Source organism: Plecotus auritus, assembly GCF_963455305.1.
Source record: "Plecotus auritus genome assembly, chromosome: 1".
In the NCBI taxonomy this organism is placed as follows: domain Eukaryota; kingdom Metazoa; phylum Chordata; class Mammalia; order Chiroptera; family Vespertilionidae; genus Plecotus; species Plecotus auritus.
The window spans coordinates 87237053-87252257 of record NC_137770.1 but is presented as its reverse complement, the minus strand read 5'-3'; the positions used below and the strand labels follow the sequence as shown (position 1 = coordinate 87252257).

The 15205-nt window shown below is 35.7% G+C and overlaps 1 protein-coding gene across 5 annotated transcripts in view; it reads left to right on the top strand.

Annotated features, from left to right (window-relative positions):
- NOVA1 (NOVA alternative splicing regulator 1) overlaps positions 1 to 15205 on the top strand; it is a 159149-nt gene that overhangs the window by 88983 nt on the left and 54961 nt on the right. The window lies entirely within an intron of this gene.

Here is a 15205-nt window from a genome sequence, read left to right as displayed (position 1 = left end):
GTTGAGAAATCAGCTGACAGTCGTATGGGCACTCCCTTGTAGGTAACTAACTGTTTTACTCTTGCTGCTTTTAATATTCTCTCTTTGTCTTTTGTTCTTGGCATTTTAATTATGATGTGTCTTGGTGTGGTCCTCTTTGGATTCCTTTTGTTTGGGGTTCTGTGTGCTTCCTGGGCTTGTAAGTCTGTTTCTTTCACCAGGTGGGGGAAGTTTCCGGTCATTATTTCTTCAAATAGGTTTTCAGTATCTTGCTCTCTCTCTTCTTCTGGGACCCCCATAATTCAGATGTTGGTACGCTTGAGGTTGTCCCAGAGGCTCCTTACACTATCTTCAAGTTTTTGGATTCTTTTTTCTTTTTGCTTTTCCGGTTGAGTGTTTTTTGCTTCTTTGTATTTCAAATCTTTAACTTGATTCTTGCAATCCTCTAGTCTGCTGTTAGGTCTCTGTATAATATTTTTTATTTCAGTCAGTGTATGCTTAATTTCTAGTTGGTCCTTTTTCATATCCTTGAGGGTCTCGCTAAATTTATTGGCCTTTTCTAGAAAAATCTTGAAAAACCTTGTAACTGTGGTTTTGAACTCTATATCTAGTCATTTGCTTTCCTCCATTTCTTTCATTTGTGATCTGTTTCTTTGTCTCCGCATTTTATCTGCTTCCCTGAGTTGATAGAGTGGCTTTGTGTGCGAGGTGTCCTATAGGGACCAGTGGCTCAGCCTCCCCAGTTACCTGAGGTGGACACTCTTGGTGCACCCCTTTATGGGCTGTGTGCACAGTCTTGTAGTTAAGCCTTGATTGTTGTTGGTGTCACTGGGAAGAATTGACCTCCAGGCCAGTTGGCTGTGAGGATCAGCTCTGTCTATGCTGGGAGAACTTCTGTGCTGGAGACACCCTTATGAGAGAAGACTTGCAAAAGCCTCTGTGCTCAGCTTGGATGGGGCGGAGTCTCAGGGCGGAGCAGACAGCATTGGTTTCCCGTGAGCTCTGCCCTAATAGGCCCCTGTGTCTCAGTGTCCTGTGGTAATCGCTGCAAGCACCTCTGAGAGAAAGCCGCCCTCGAGTTCTGCCCGCTGCCAGACAGTCCAGTTTCTCCCTGAATGAGTCTGGGTTCCCAGAGTCTCGCCCAGAACTGGAGTTCAGTGCAGTCTGGAGCTTTTGTCTCCCTCCCGCTTGAGAAAGCCAGCCACGCACTCTTGCCAGTCCTCTCCGCGTGCACGCATTTCAGTACCTCTGCCTCCTGCAGCTCCTCTGAGTCTCAGTGTGCTTTTCTCTTTCCTTGTCATTGTAGAATTTCCACTCAGCCAGCCTTCCTGTGCTTCTGGATGATGTCCGTTTTGTCTTTTAGTTGTAGCTTTGAAATTGTTGTGCGAGGCAGCAGTTTAGGTGTTTACCTATGCTGCCATCTTGGTTTCTCCTCCCACTTTTAATTTTTTGAGGTAACTTTATACTGCTTTTCACAGTGGCTGCACCAATCTGCATTTCCACTAACAGTGCACCAGGGTTCCCTTTTTGCCACATCCTCACCAGCACTTGTATGCTGATTTATTGTTGGTAGTCATTCTGACAGGTATGAAATGATATCTCCTTGTGCTTTTAATATGCATTTCTCTGATGACTAGCAATGTTGAGTGTCTTTTCACATGTCTATTGGCCAGCAGTATGTCCTCTTTGGAGAAGTGTCTATTCAGGTCTTTTGCCCATTTTTAAATTGGATTGTTTGGGGTTTTTTAGTGTTAAATTTTGTAAGTTCTTTATAAATTTTGGATATTAAGCCCTTACCAGAGGTATCAGTGAATATATTCTCCCATTCAGTGGGTTGTCTTTTCATTTTATTGATGTGTCTAAAATCTTTTTAGTTTAATGTAGTCCTATTTATCTATTTTCTCTTTTGTTTCCCTTGCCTTAGGTGATATATCAGAAAAAAAATGTTGTAAGAAATGCCCATTATTTTACTGTCTATGTTTTCTTCCAGGATTTTTATGGTTTTTAGTCTTAACATTTAAATCTTTAATCCATTTTGAGTTTATTCTTGTGTATGGTCTAAGAAGGTGGTCTAGGTTCATTTCTTTGCGTGTACCCATCCAATTTTCCCGACACTATTTCTTTAATAGACTGTCTTTACCCTATTGTATGTTTTTGCCTCCTTTGTCAAATATTAATTGACAATAAAGGCATGGATTTATTTCTGGGCTCACTATTTTGTTCCATTGATCTATATGTTCGTTTTTATGCCAGTGCCATGTTGTATTTATTACTATACCCTTGTAGTATAGTTTGATATTGGGTAGATTATTCCTCCAATTTTGTTTTTCTTTCTCAAGATTGCTGTTGCTATTTGGGGTCTTTTGTGGTTTTATATAAAATTTTGGAATATTTGTTCTAGTTCTGTGAAATATGCCATTGGTGTCTCCATAGGAATTGCATTAAATCTTCAGATTGGTTTGGGTACCGTGGACATTTTAATGATGTTAATTCTTTATACCCCATGAACACAGTATATGCTCCCACTTATTTGTATCTTCTCCACTTTCTTGTTTCAGTGTCATAATCTTCCAAATACAAGTCTTTAACATCCATGGTTAAATTTATTCCTTATTCCTATGCATTTTTTGAAGTAATTGTAAATGGGATTGTTTTCTTACTTTCCTTTTCTGATAGTTCATTATTGGTTATAAAAATGCAACTGATTTAAGTATTTATTTTGTGTTCTGCTACTTTATTGAATTCATTTTTCAGTAGTTTCTTGGTGGTATCTTTAGGATTCTCTATAGTATTATGTAACCTGTAAATATTGGCAGTTTTACTTCTTCCTTTCCAATTTGAATGACTTTTATATCTTTTTCTTGTCTGATTGCTGTGGGTAGGACTTCCAGTACTATGTTGAATAAGAGTGGTGAAAATGGACATTCCTGTCTTGTTTCCTGTCTTAAGGGAAATTGCTTTTAGTTTTGGACCAGTGAGTATGATGTTGGCTGTGGGTTTGTCATATATGGCCCTTATTACATGAGGTATGTTCCTTTTATTCCCACTTTGCTGAGAGTTCTTATCATAAATGGGTGCTGGATTTTAGGGTGTATGCCTTCTAAAAGTGAATTAACATTATATAGATAGCAGTATTTCCCAGAATATAGCCTGTGGAAGAGTGGTTGAGCAAGTTGAAGAATGCTAGATATTGCATTTCCCCCGAGATTTCATGAAGTGCATTATTGAATTAAATGTTCAGAAAGCCAATAAACAATTTTGTTTAATGATGCTTAGATTTATATTTTCTATGCTTACTGGACTACTAGATTATGAAAGTCTCTGTCAATCTAGCTCTCAGTCCTCCTCTTCCTCCTCTCCTCCCTCTCAATTTCCCACCTCTTTTCCCCTTCCCTCTTTTACACACATTTTAAAAAACTCTCAATATACTAGTACTTTAGAAAATTCTTATTTAAGTTAATACCCAATTTATAAACTTGAGTGTTAACATTGAGTTAATCAACCAGAAAGCAAAAATAGTAAATCTTTCTGCATTTTCCCTCTTTTATTTAATATTTTTGAAACTCCACACTCTGATCACTAGACTCCCCTTTTCCATTTTCTTTTAAATCTTCTATTCTTTCATATTTCCTAAAGACCTAGCTTGGAACCTATCCTATTCTGTTTGTATTCTGTGCTCCTGTATACATGAATAAAGGCGTTCAGATGCCAGTATTGAAATGACATATCTTTAATCCTCACATCTAAACAATGTATCAAATTCATAGTGAGCACAACTACACTTAATTTCTCCATCTAAGTCCTTCTTCCTTTCTTATGCCTTATTCTGTCAATAGCAATACCATTATCTCAATCATAAGGATTTAGAACTTTCGGGGTAATTTTTAATCTTCTTTTTCCATTGCTTATCATATCCAGTCATTCACAAAGTATTGACAATTTTGCCTTTAAAATATACTTTTCATTGGTTCAATCTACTGAAACTTATCATTTTATTTACTCTGACTTGAATTATTGAATAATTTTTAACCTCCCTATCAGCAGTCTCATTCTTTATGTGTTTTATGCAAGTACAGTAGTTATTGCTCCATTCTCCTGCTCAAATGTTTGCTTTTTCATACCTGCCATTAAATTCAGATTCTTTTTTTAAATCCTCACCCGAACATATGTTTTTATTGATTTTTAGAGAGAGAAGGGGGAAGAGAGAGAGAGGTTAAAACAAAAACTAAAACAAAAACAAAAACACATCGATGTGAGAGAGAAACATCCATTGGTTGCCTCCCATACACACCCTGACAGGACATTGAACCTGCAACCTGAGTGTGTGCCCTGACCAGGAGTCAATCCCACAACATCCCGGTGCACAGGACGATGCTCCAGCCAACTGAACAACTTCAGCCAGGGTCAATGACTTTTAGTCTACCCAAGAGTGTGTTATGTAAGGAACGGTGGCAGAAAAAAAAAAAGGGGGGGAAAAGATATTCTGAGTCACTCAAACAAAATTTGCACCCAAAGTCCTAAACTCCACATACTTGGAAGATAAGCTCTTCTCCAGGATCCTTGCTAGCTGTTATATCTAGGTTTAATTGTTCAGTGTTGTGACTGATGATTCATGCTATTGTTGGCTTTTGAGAGTAGGATATTTCTTTCTAAAAACATACATAATTTAAATTGTTACTATCTGCTTCCATTTGTAAAGGCCATTCCCGCTTCCTACTCTGTCTAGCTTTGGAAAATGTAATGACTCTTCTCAGTGTGTACCTGGATTTCATAAATATTAGGAGAGAGTACAGCTCAGTTTGTATCATTGTTAGGCTGAGTGTAAAGTTATCTTAACAAAAAAAGGGGTTTATTTAATTTTTAAAATATTTTTATTGATTTCAAACAGGGTAAGGGGGGGAAAGAGAGAAGCATCCATGATGAGAGAGAATCATGGATCAGCTGTCTCCTGCACGCCCTCTGCTGGGGATCGAGCTCGCAACCCAGGCATGTGTCCTTGACCGGGAATCAAACCCCGGACCCTTCAGTTCACAGGCCAACGCTTTATCAACTAAGCCAAACTGGCTGGGGCAATATAGAGATCTATATGCTAATGTTCATGAACATTTAAAATTCTGGTCTCTAAATATAATAATGCTAAATACGTATTTTCCTTTTCAAACTCCTTTTATTCAGTTATTTCTTTCTGGATCATAATATATTTTAATGAGTATCAAAAACAGGATACTTTTTATAGAAGCATTATATTAAACCTAGAAGCCTGGTGCATGAAAATTGTGCACCAGTAGGGTCCTAGTCCTGGCTGGTGATCAGGGCCGATCTGTGGGGTGACTAGCAGGGCGATCGAGGGCCCCTGCTGGCACCCGCCTTGGCCAGCCTGGCACTGCCTGCTTGCCAGTCCTGCTCCTAGCCACCACCGCTGGTCGCCTCCCTCTGCAGGGTGACTCTGGGGGGGGGGTGGCGATCGGGGAGCCCCCAATGGCACCCACCTTGGCTGGCCTGGGGCCTGCAGGCAGCTCCTGCATTTAGCGTCTACCCCCTGGTGGTCAGTGCGCATCATAGCAACCAGTCATTCCCCCAGTGGTTCAGCCGTTTGGTCGATTTGCATATTAGGCTTTTATTATATAGGACTAGAGGCCCGGTGCACAAAATTCATGCATGGGGGTGGGGGTCCCCTCAGCCCAGCCTGCACCTTTTCCAACCCAGGACCCCTCAGGGGATATCCAATTGCCGATCCTGAGGATCGGGCCTATACCGGCAGTCAAACATCCCTCTCACAATCCAGTATTGCTGGCTCCTAACTGCTCATCTGCCTACCTGCCTGATCACCCCTAACTGCCTCTGCCTGCCGACCTGATCGCCCCCAACTGCCCCCTGCTGGCCTTCTCACCCCCAACTGCCCCCCCCCACCCCGCTGGCCTAGTCTCCCCCAATTGCTCCCCCTGCCAGTCTTGTTGCCCCTCACTGCCCCCCCCCCCTCTGCTGGCCTGGTCGCCCCTCACTTGGCCCCCTGCCAGCCTAGTTACCCCCAATTCCCCCCTGCCAGCCTGTTCACCCCCAACTGCCCCCCCTGCCAGCCTGGTCACCCCCAACTGCCCCCCCCCCCCCGCCAGCCTGGTTGCCCCTCACTGCCCCCCTGCCAACCTGGTCAACCCACACAGCCTGCTGTTCAGTCGTTTGGTCGTCCCTCACTAACTCCCCTGCCGGCCTTGTTGCCTCACTCAGCCTATTCAGTCATCCGTTGGGTTGTTTTGGATGTGATGGTCCCTGGCTCTTTATATATATATAGATAAACTTTCCCCAATTCCACTATGGACATGGTTTGGATTACTGGGAAGCAAATTTGGCTGATTTGGTCTGATTTCCTATCACAACTCTGTCATGTGTTTGTCATGTAATCACCAACTGGCATACAAAAAATCCAAAATCCCATTTTACCTGGTCACTTCCCCATCTACTACTGGCGTCTTCTTTGTGTCTTCCTATGCATTTTGTAAATATCCTATAGGAAATCTGTTATATCAAGAACCATAGTAAGCTATATTCCTTGGTCTCCTTTTAAGTTTCTCCAAAGTCATGGCTAGATCTGTTTCTTTTTCATCTTCATAAACCCAAGATTTATCCTAATTCCAGAATGAATGAATGAATGAAATGAAAAAAGGAAAGGAGGAGGAGAAAAAAGAATTTCATAGCATGTTAAAGATATGAATATTTGATGCATTTCCATTGAATAAAATTTATGGGAAAACCTTTAAATTATGTCATTATTCTTTGCCATTCAATTAATTCTAATTCTGTCCACTGTACTACTAATTCACAGTACATCCTATTTTAGAGTGGTTTACTTTGCTAATCTAGACAACTTTTATATCTTTAAACATATGTAACTTTTGTTGTTTCATTTTAAAATTTAGTATTCAAAATTTTAAATTTAAAGATGCTTTAAAAAATTAAGTCATTCCGTTCACTTATTCATTAAATTATTTTTTAGGATTCTTTTTTATTTTATATAATACATTGATGATTTTTTAGGCACTGAATTACCCTACTAGTCTTTTGCTACCTTAAAATTTTCACCATCTCAATGATAGTTCTTTCCATCACATTGAATGTACTAACTATGCATAATACATCATATGACTAATGTGAAGGTTGCTTAAGTGTGTATAATAAACACAAATAAAATAGCAATAAATGGCTTTGGTGTGTGTGTTTACAAATTGTGTGTTTTAAAATTTTCTGTTGGTGGAACCCTGGAGCTTATTCAGGTAGGAGACAGGATTGTTGTATTCTTAGGTCGTCAACAATTAGAGACTTCCTAACTACTCATCTTTTCACATCATAATGAATATTTATGGAAATTGTGACTTTGACCCAAGTTTCTTCTTTTATTTCTTTATAAGGCCACTAAAATAAGAACATATCACTCTGATTTTGAAGGAAGAGCAATCTATTTCTTAAAATACTTAGAAAAATTAATATTTTAACATTTTGCTTTATGCTCAATAAAGAAATGAAAATATTATTCTTAGAAAGAGGTTAATAAAAGAATCCTATAATCATCTTTGTGAGAGAAACCAATGACCTTATCTTTTGCCAGCAGTACCATATTAGCTATAATTAACTAATTAGTTATTAAGTTAGTATGAGCAGTAGCTATTAGTGTATTATTATTCAGAAGCATCTGAACTCCCTAATATCATTGCTTAATAGAATATGTTAGAAATCACTTGCCTTACTAGAAGCTTTTGTTTTATTTCCTTTTCTACTTGATGTAGCCATTGTTATGCTAAAGACTTGGCCTTGTTTAGAACAAAATTTTATCCCTTTCAGTAGCTTAATTTATTCATCAAAGGAAGGGATTTTCATCATCACAAATGTTTTGTGTGGTGTTTTTAATGTGTAAATTTGTAATCATGAAAAGGTAGTACACTTCTGTTTTGGTTTTGTTTCTAGATGTCCTAGTGTAGAGGTGAGCATGATGAATACATGCAGCAGAAAACATCCTCTTTTCTGAATCTGCTACATGATTTTGAGGATACTGGTTGGATCTGACAAAGCAAAGAACATAGGGATTTTCAGTATGAAGTGAGCCAAGGCTATTTAAACATTTCCCAAAGGATAGAGAATTCATGAAATTCAATAAAATTTATGACACATATTGATTAATCAAACATTTTGCAGCATCTGTTATTTTACTTATGGCTTTCAAAATTATTTTTGGACAACTTCATAAAAAACACTTCTTAAAATTTTGAATCAAGCTGGAATAGCTTTCTTTGGACACAGTACTATAAAAAGTAGCAGCCTAACATGAGCAAAAAGCTGCATAGCAGGAAACATGCTTCAGTTATTAATTCAGATCTATTAACCACTGTGACAAGATATGTAGAAATCATCAAGTATGCCACTTAGAGCCTAGTTTTGACATTAATCTGTTTTTTTCAAGCTAATATAATGTATTCCACTGAGGTATTCTTTTGCAGTCATCCCAGTTAAATAGGTGTGCCCATTATCTGTTAAGTAGATTCTTTAAAATTGGGTAATTGTCCTAATCTCTTGTTTATTATAACATAAAACAAATGTAGCACGATAAATCAATACTTAAGGAATTTCACCTCTTTTATATTCTCTTTAGCACATAGCAAGCAGGATTGCCTTTTAGTTAAGAAATTGTGAACTGCTAGTTGGGAGATTCATTAGAACATTAACTTAGAAATCTAAGGCATCTCAAATCACTAATATGTATATATAACTGAGCTTTTTGCAACATACCAAAAAATCTTTTTATATGAACTGGTTTGTTTGGATTAGTATTAAAATTCAGGAAATTTTAGAAACCTATTAAATGATTAAATAAAATTATTTCACATTTTAATTTCATTTAGAATCTATCTGATGCCAAATATCATGTGTCAACAGTTCCTTAAAGGACCGTTGTTTATCTCTCTATCTGCAGAAGCTATTTAGGTTCAAGGTCAGCACTAGTCAAGATTTTTTTTTTTATCAGTGGGACTAGGGGACTATGATTTTAATCCAGCAATGTGGCCTTACTTTGGTTAAGCATGGCAAGTTCTTGGATTTCTTAAGGCAAATTTGTTCCCCAAGTCTGTCTTACTGATGTTGAATTTCTTTCCCTTTATGAACTCCAGATTCAAACTGTTCTTTTAAGGCCTACTGGAGTAATTTTATGCTCTGAAAGATTACATGTCCCAATTAAAAGATTTCATATATTCTTATCCTGCAAAAATGTTTAGGGCTAAAGAAAGTATATAATTTATTCAAGTATTGATAACACAGCACTGGCTTGAGAATGATGTTTATAAGAATGAGATTTGTTTTCTAAGAAGTGATAAATTACTTGGCATTTATTAGAAGTCTGTAATTACTGCATTGCAAATATTATCTTCTACTTTAACATTTTTATCTGATAATGCTATTGATTATAATGTTTACTAATGTTCTTTGATTACTTTGGCCAGTATGTTTTAGATATTTTTATGTACAACTGATTCTTTAAAAGTTTTCATTTTACTGAATGTCCCATTTTTAAATATTTTAATATAAATAAAATAAGGAAAATGAGATTTTTAAAAAGGCTGCTTAAACTTGAGTCCTGTTTCTCTAAATGAATTATAAATTATAAAATAGAATAAAATAACTAAAATAGCATGTTTTAATTATTTATAATGATGTTTTTTTGTTTATATGCATTATGAATCTCAAAAAATATCTGAATATTATAGGAATATTTTAAAATGCATTTGAGAAAAAAAATTAGACCAAATCATACTGTTTAGAGATAATTTTAAAAAAGATATACAGTCTCTTTATTTCTTTCTTTTTTCTTATGCATATATATGTATATTTTTTATATTTTTTAAAATGAGATTTTGCTTGGGGAATTAAAGAAAGTATGTTCATTTTACTGCTCAGCTCATTCATAACTCATGTATAATTTAAACAGTGTTCAGCTGTTGTTCTTTTCCTCAAATGTATAATGATGTCTTGGTTCTCTACTTCTCTTTATGTATGAGCTTGCCTGTTAGCCTATCTGAATAGGATTTACTACAGACCTTTCTTCAGTATACTTGTGGTTATCTGTTTTGAGTATATCTATTCAAGCACTCCCTGACTCTCAAGCGACAATTTCTGAGGTCACTGCTACACCACCTCAGACCAGAAGCCCATTTATCTAATACTTAGCACAAGTAGAGGAAGGGAGATACAGGGATTAATACCCTTTTCCTTTCCTATGCTTTTCAAAGAACTACCCTGTCTCTTTGTTCTAGTATCCTCCCTTGCTTCTGCTAGCTGCCTAAGAATTTGAACTAACCTGTGTTTTTTGTAATATGGGGGTAATGTTTTATTTTTTTTCATTCCATTCATTGCCATTTGTAAATTCAACAGTTATTTATTAGACACTTACCATGTATAGGGCATACTTCATAGCACTGGGGTGTGGCAGTAAAAAGCCATACAAAGTCACTGCCCTTAAGGAAAATGAAAGAATTGAACAAATAATGAATAGCATGAGTAAGATTTTACAAAGCATAATGAAGTACTAGAGTAAAAGGTGCACATGATAGGACCTGCTTTCGTAAGAATTTTTCATGAACTCTGGTTCAATAAGATAGCCTTCCAAGATTTTGAGACAAGATGTTCAAGTGTCTCTCTTCTTGAGCTATATCTGTTTGTTTAATATGCAGAACTTCACTGAAAAGATTGAAAGTAAGTTTCTTGTTAACTCGAGTTTTCATATGCACATATAAATAATGTTAAAAATGTAAGTAGTACCACTACCACTGAGATAGATACCTACTTAATAGAAATAAAATCTGTTGAATATTTTTGTGATGTCCACATGTAAGCTGCTTGGTTGTAGTTATAAATTGTGTTGTGGGCTATGAGGTAGTTAGTTGGCATTCCCCTGAAATTAGAAAAGTCAACTGATTCTACAAGTGAGTAATGCATGCTATACTGCTAGTTATAAGTAATGAATAACTTACACTTATCTAAATTATAATTGATTCATATACCTTCCAGAAAGTTCTGGTTCAGGAAATTTTATTTTATGCAATATCTAAATTTGAATATAAGGAGAGATTTACACTTACTAAAAATTGAGGAACTGTTTAAAACATGTTATGAAAGAGGTACCAAATGTGCTCAAGGCACTCCATGTTTTTGTTTGTCTCTGCTATTCTGTTATCTGATTTTTTTCCATTTAATTTGTCATAAACCGGTTTTCATTCCAGTAAATAAAGGTCTTCATCGTAAATTTAATTATGGTTTGTCATGAAGAATCACAATGTATTTAACCAACCTTCTGTTAAACCTTAAGTTTAATTTTTTTGCCATTAGAAGAAAAAATGCTGGCGTGTACAATGCAGTATTTTCATCTGTACACATGTCCAATTGTTTCATGTGAATTTTAAATGTTTCATAAAAATGAGATTACTGGGTCATAATACTTTTGAAACTTTCGCTAAATTGCCCTCAGCAAGTTGTATGCCAGCCTATAAATCTAGCAGGATTATACTGGCATGCCTATTTCTATATATCTATGCCACATCTTTAAATTATTTGCCAATAAGTGCGATATCGTGGTATGTGGTTATTGTTTGATTTGCTTTTTTGAATACAGTAAACTTGAATTTTTTGATTGATAAATATGTCAATTTTTCCTCACTCCTTTGGCTTCCCTTTTTTCCTTTGGTATGATCATGACATGAGGGTATGTGTTGGTATGTGTGAGTGTGTGTGTGTGTGTGTGCATGTGTTTGTGTGTACAAGAGTGAAATGGTCATTTATATACCTAGCTCATTTTTTTCTGGTTAATGCTTATTTTTTCTTAAGGATTTTTAAAGCGCTTCATATATTAAGGAATATCAATCTAGCATTTATCACAATGTCATACATTCCCCAGTAAGATCTTTGCCTTCTAACTTCATTTGTATTGACTCTACAGAACTAATAAATTATGAACTATTAGTTAAACACTGTTTTGGAAAGCCGGTATGGAAACAGGGACTCTTAAACATTGTTGATGGGACACTAAGGGAGACTAAGCAGACAAGGCAAGAAATATCCTATATAATAAAAGGCTAATATGCAAATCAACTGAATGGCAGAACAACTGGTCACTATGATGTACACTGACCACCAGGGAGCAGACGCTCAATGCAGGAGCTGCCCCCTGGTGGTCAGTGTGCTCCCAAAGTAGCCTCTCCGCCTTTCCTGCCTCCACGGCAGCGCTAAGGATATCTGACTGACGGCTCCTGGACTGCGAGAGGGTGCAGGCCAGGCCAAGGGATCCTCCCGAGTGCACAAATTTTGTGCACTGGGCCTTTAGTCATTTATAATTCTTGATTAATCTTCGATTAGAGGAAAAAAACAGTAGGAAGGACATTGTTTAACATAGCACTTTATTAATATAGAACTAAGTCATTTATCTTGTGATTCTAAAATACCATTGTGCCCAGCCTGTGTGTCTCAGTGATTGAGCGTCGACCTATGAACCAGGAGGTCAGAGTTCCAGTACCAGGCAGAATACATGCCCAGGTTGCCAACTTGATCCCCTGTAGGAGGCATGCAAGAGGCAGCCAATCAGTGATTCTCTCTCATTGATGTTTCTATCTCTCCTTCTCGCTTCCCCTCTAAAATCAATAAAAATATATTTATTTAAAAATATTATAAGAACTATAAAGTACAAAACTTGAAGACAGTGTTGTTATTGTACATATCATATTTCAAATAAGGTGAAATGATGAGATTTTTAAGAGTTTACTAGTAAACTTACTTTGTCAGAACTATTTCATTTATGAAATGTAATTGTTTATAATTGAACTTTGCTGCACAGTAAATTTTTAAATAAGCCTACAGATTCTTAACCCTTCAGTTTTTGTACTATAGTTAACTGTACATAGTATTTTTTAAAAAATTTTGGAAACGTATTTTTTTAAAGGCACTTATGTACCTAATTAGTAATAAAATTTACATATTCTTATAAAGTCGTATTCTAAACCCTATCTTCTCTAGAAAATATGGTTAATAGGTTAACAAAAAAATCTAATACTATGTAATGCTGACTGTTGTGTACTTAAATACAATGAAAGAGAGTGAAAATGGGTTTAATTTTTTTACTTACTGTGGTTTTAATAGCTGGAATGTTTACTAGTACTTGTAAATGAACAGCTGTATCTGTAGCACCACAGGCTTAAATTAAGGTCCCAAAGTCCCATAGGTTTTACATTCCATGACATGTTAGCAAGAAACTTACAAATATAGAAAGTCTCATGTTCTAAGATGGAACACAATCCATATAATATTCATGATTAGTAAAGCAAATAAAATCCACTCCAACAGCAGGCTCTGTAAAAGAAATAGAAAGTGATGCAAGAGAAAAAAGGGAAGAAGGAACTAGTTTGTTTCTTTCTGTTAAAGTTGAATAGCAGTAAAAACAAACTTTTTATCATTTTAAAAGTATTGAAGAAATTGACTTAGTTGATTCTAATTCTGGGTTGTTAATGTAAATATTTTAAATTTTTCATTTTGTTTTTACATTAAATATTTTCACATAGCCCTTGCTCAGACGATTTTTCTTACAACAATTAATGATATAAACTTCTAAGCCATGTGAATGTTTTCCTTAATTTTATTTTTATAAATGAGAAATAGAAGGATGTTTGAGAACTTTGAATTTATAATAAGCACTTGAAATAAAGATTTGGTTATCTCTATCTTAAGATAGCATAGTGAATATTTTGTTCTAATTAAGGTAATTATTAAACTTTATAGTCTGTTGTATCAAATATAATTTCAGTTTTGCTGGAAGTTTGCTGAAGCTGAGAATGAACTCACAATATGAAAGGATGTACCTTGATTCTTTTCAGTGATACCAGTGTCTTTTTCTTAATAAAATAATCACTTAAAATTTAATTTTCTAATGTTATTAAGAAGCTAGAATTATCTGGCCATTCTATCCCTATATTTAAAAATTACATCAAATCCCAGCTGACTTGGCTCAGTGGTTGAGCGTCGACCTCTGAACCAGGAGGTCACAGTTCAATTCCCGGTTGGGGCATATGCCGGGGTTGCAGGCTCAATCCCCATTGTGGACTGTGCAGGAGGCAGCCGATCAATGATTCTCTCTCATCATTGATGTTTCTATTTCTCTCTCCCTCTTCCTTCCTCCCTTAAATTAATAAAAATATATTTTAAAAAATTACATCAAAAATTAAAGCAAACTTGTTGATTGCTTTAGTTACGCATACCTCCATTGAATTTTTCATTAAAAAGACAATCATATAGTTGGCATACTTCAGCCAGTATTATTGTGTGCTGTACACAAACATATATTCTACTTGTTCATCTGCAATTAAATTCACATCTAGCCCCTTATCCCTAGTATTAGTACAATTGTATGCCAATTTATTTTCTCTGGTCCCAGTTTAGTAAAATAAGGATGATATTATTTTAGTAATTTCAAGGCAATGTAATGGGGATTATTTCCAACCTGAAGGTGATATAACATCTTTTTTTAACGTCTTAGCTTTATAGACTTCAGAAAATAATAGTGAATTGCTACTTTTTAAATTATAAGGTGTATACTGCAGATGTGAATTTGAGTTGTGATATTTTAGTTTTGGAGAGGATATTCTGTAAAATACTGAATATTTTACAGAATATTGGGCAGGCTGTTTACAGGTTTTATATGCCAAAAGGTGTAATGGATAAATAAATTTATTTGTAGAAAAGATAACTGTGTTTCCTTACTGGAGGACTTCACCTTTTTAATATGCTAATTAATACACACTGTAAATCATTCAAAAAGAAGGATATTAAAAGTGGGGTTTTTTTCCTCTCAAACGTGTTTGACCAGATACTCCTTTTTATCATGGAACATATTGTAGAGCAAGTACTATGTAAAATATAATTAGAGAAGTGCTAAACTAGCATTTGGGGGTTTTAATACTTTTGAAAATATCTTACGTTTTTTTTCTTCAGCTTATCTTGAGACAGGTTTATTGTATAACACAATTATATATTTTTATTTCAAAAAATACTTCTCCCAATTCCCAAATTCTCTTAGAAGTGGAAACTTCAGAAACATTACCTATATAGTCATATTATTCAACTCATAATAACATCTGTTTTTCTGATAAGTACTTTATATGAATTGGGTTCTTCCTATCTTTCCATCTTTATTTCTTTCCATATTCCC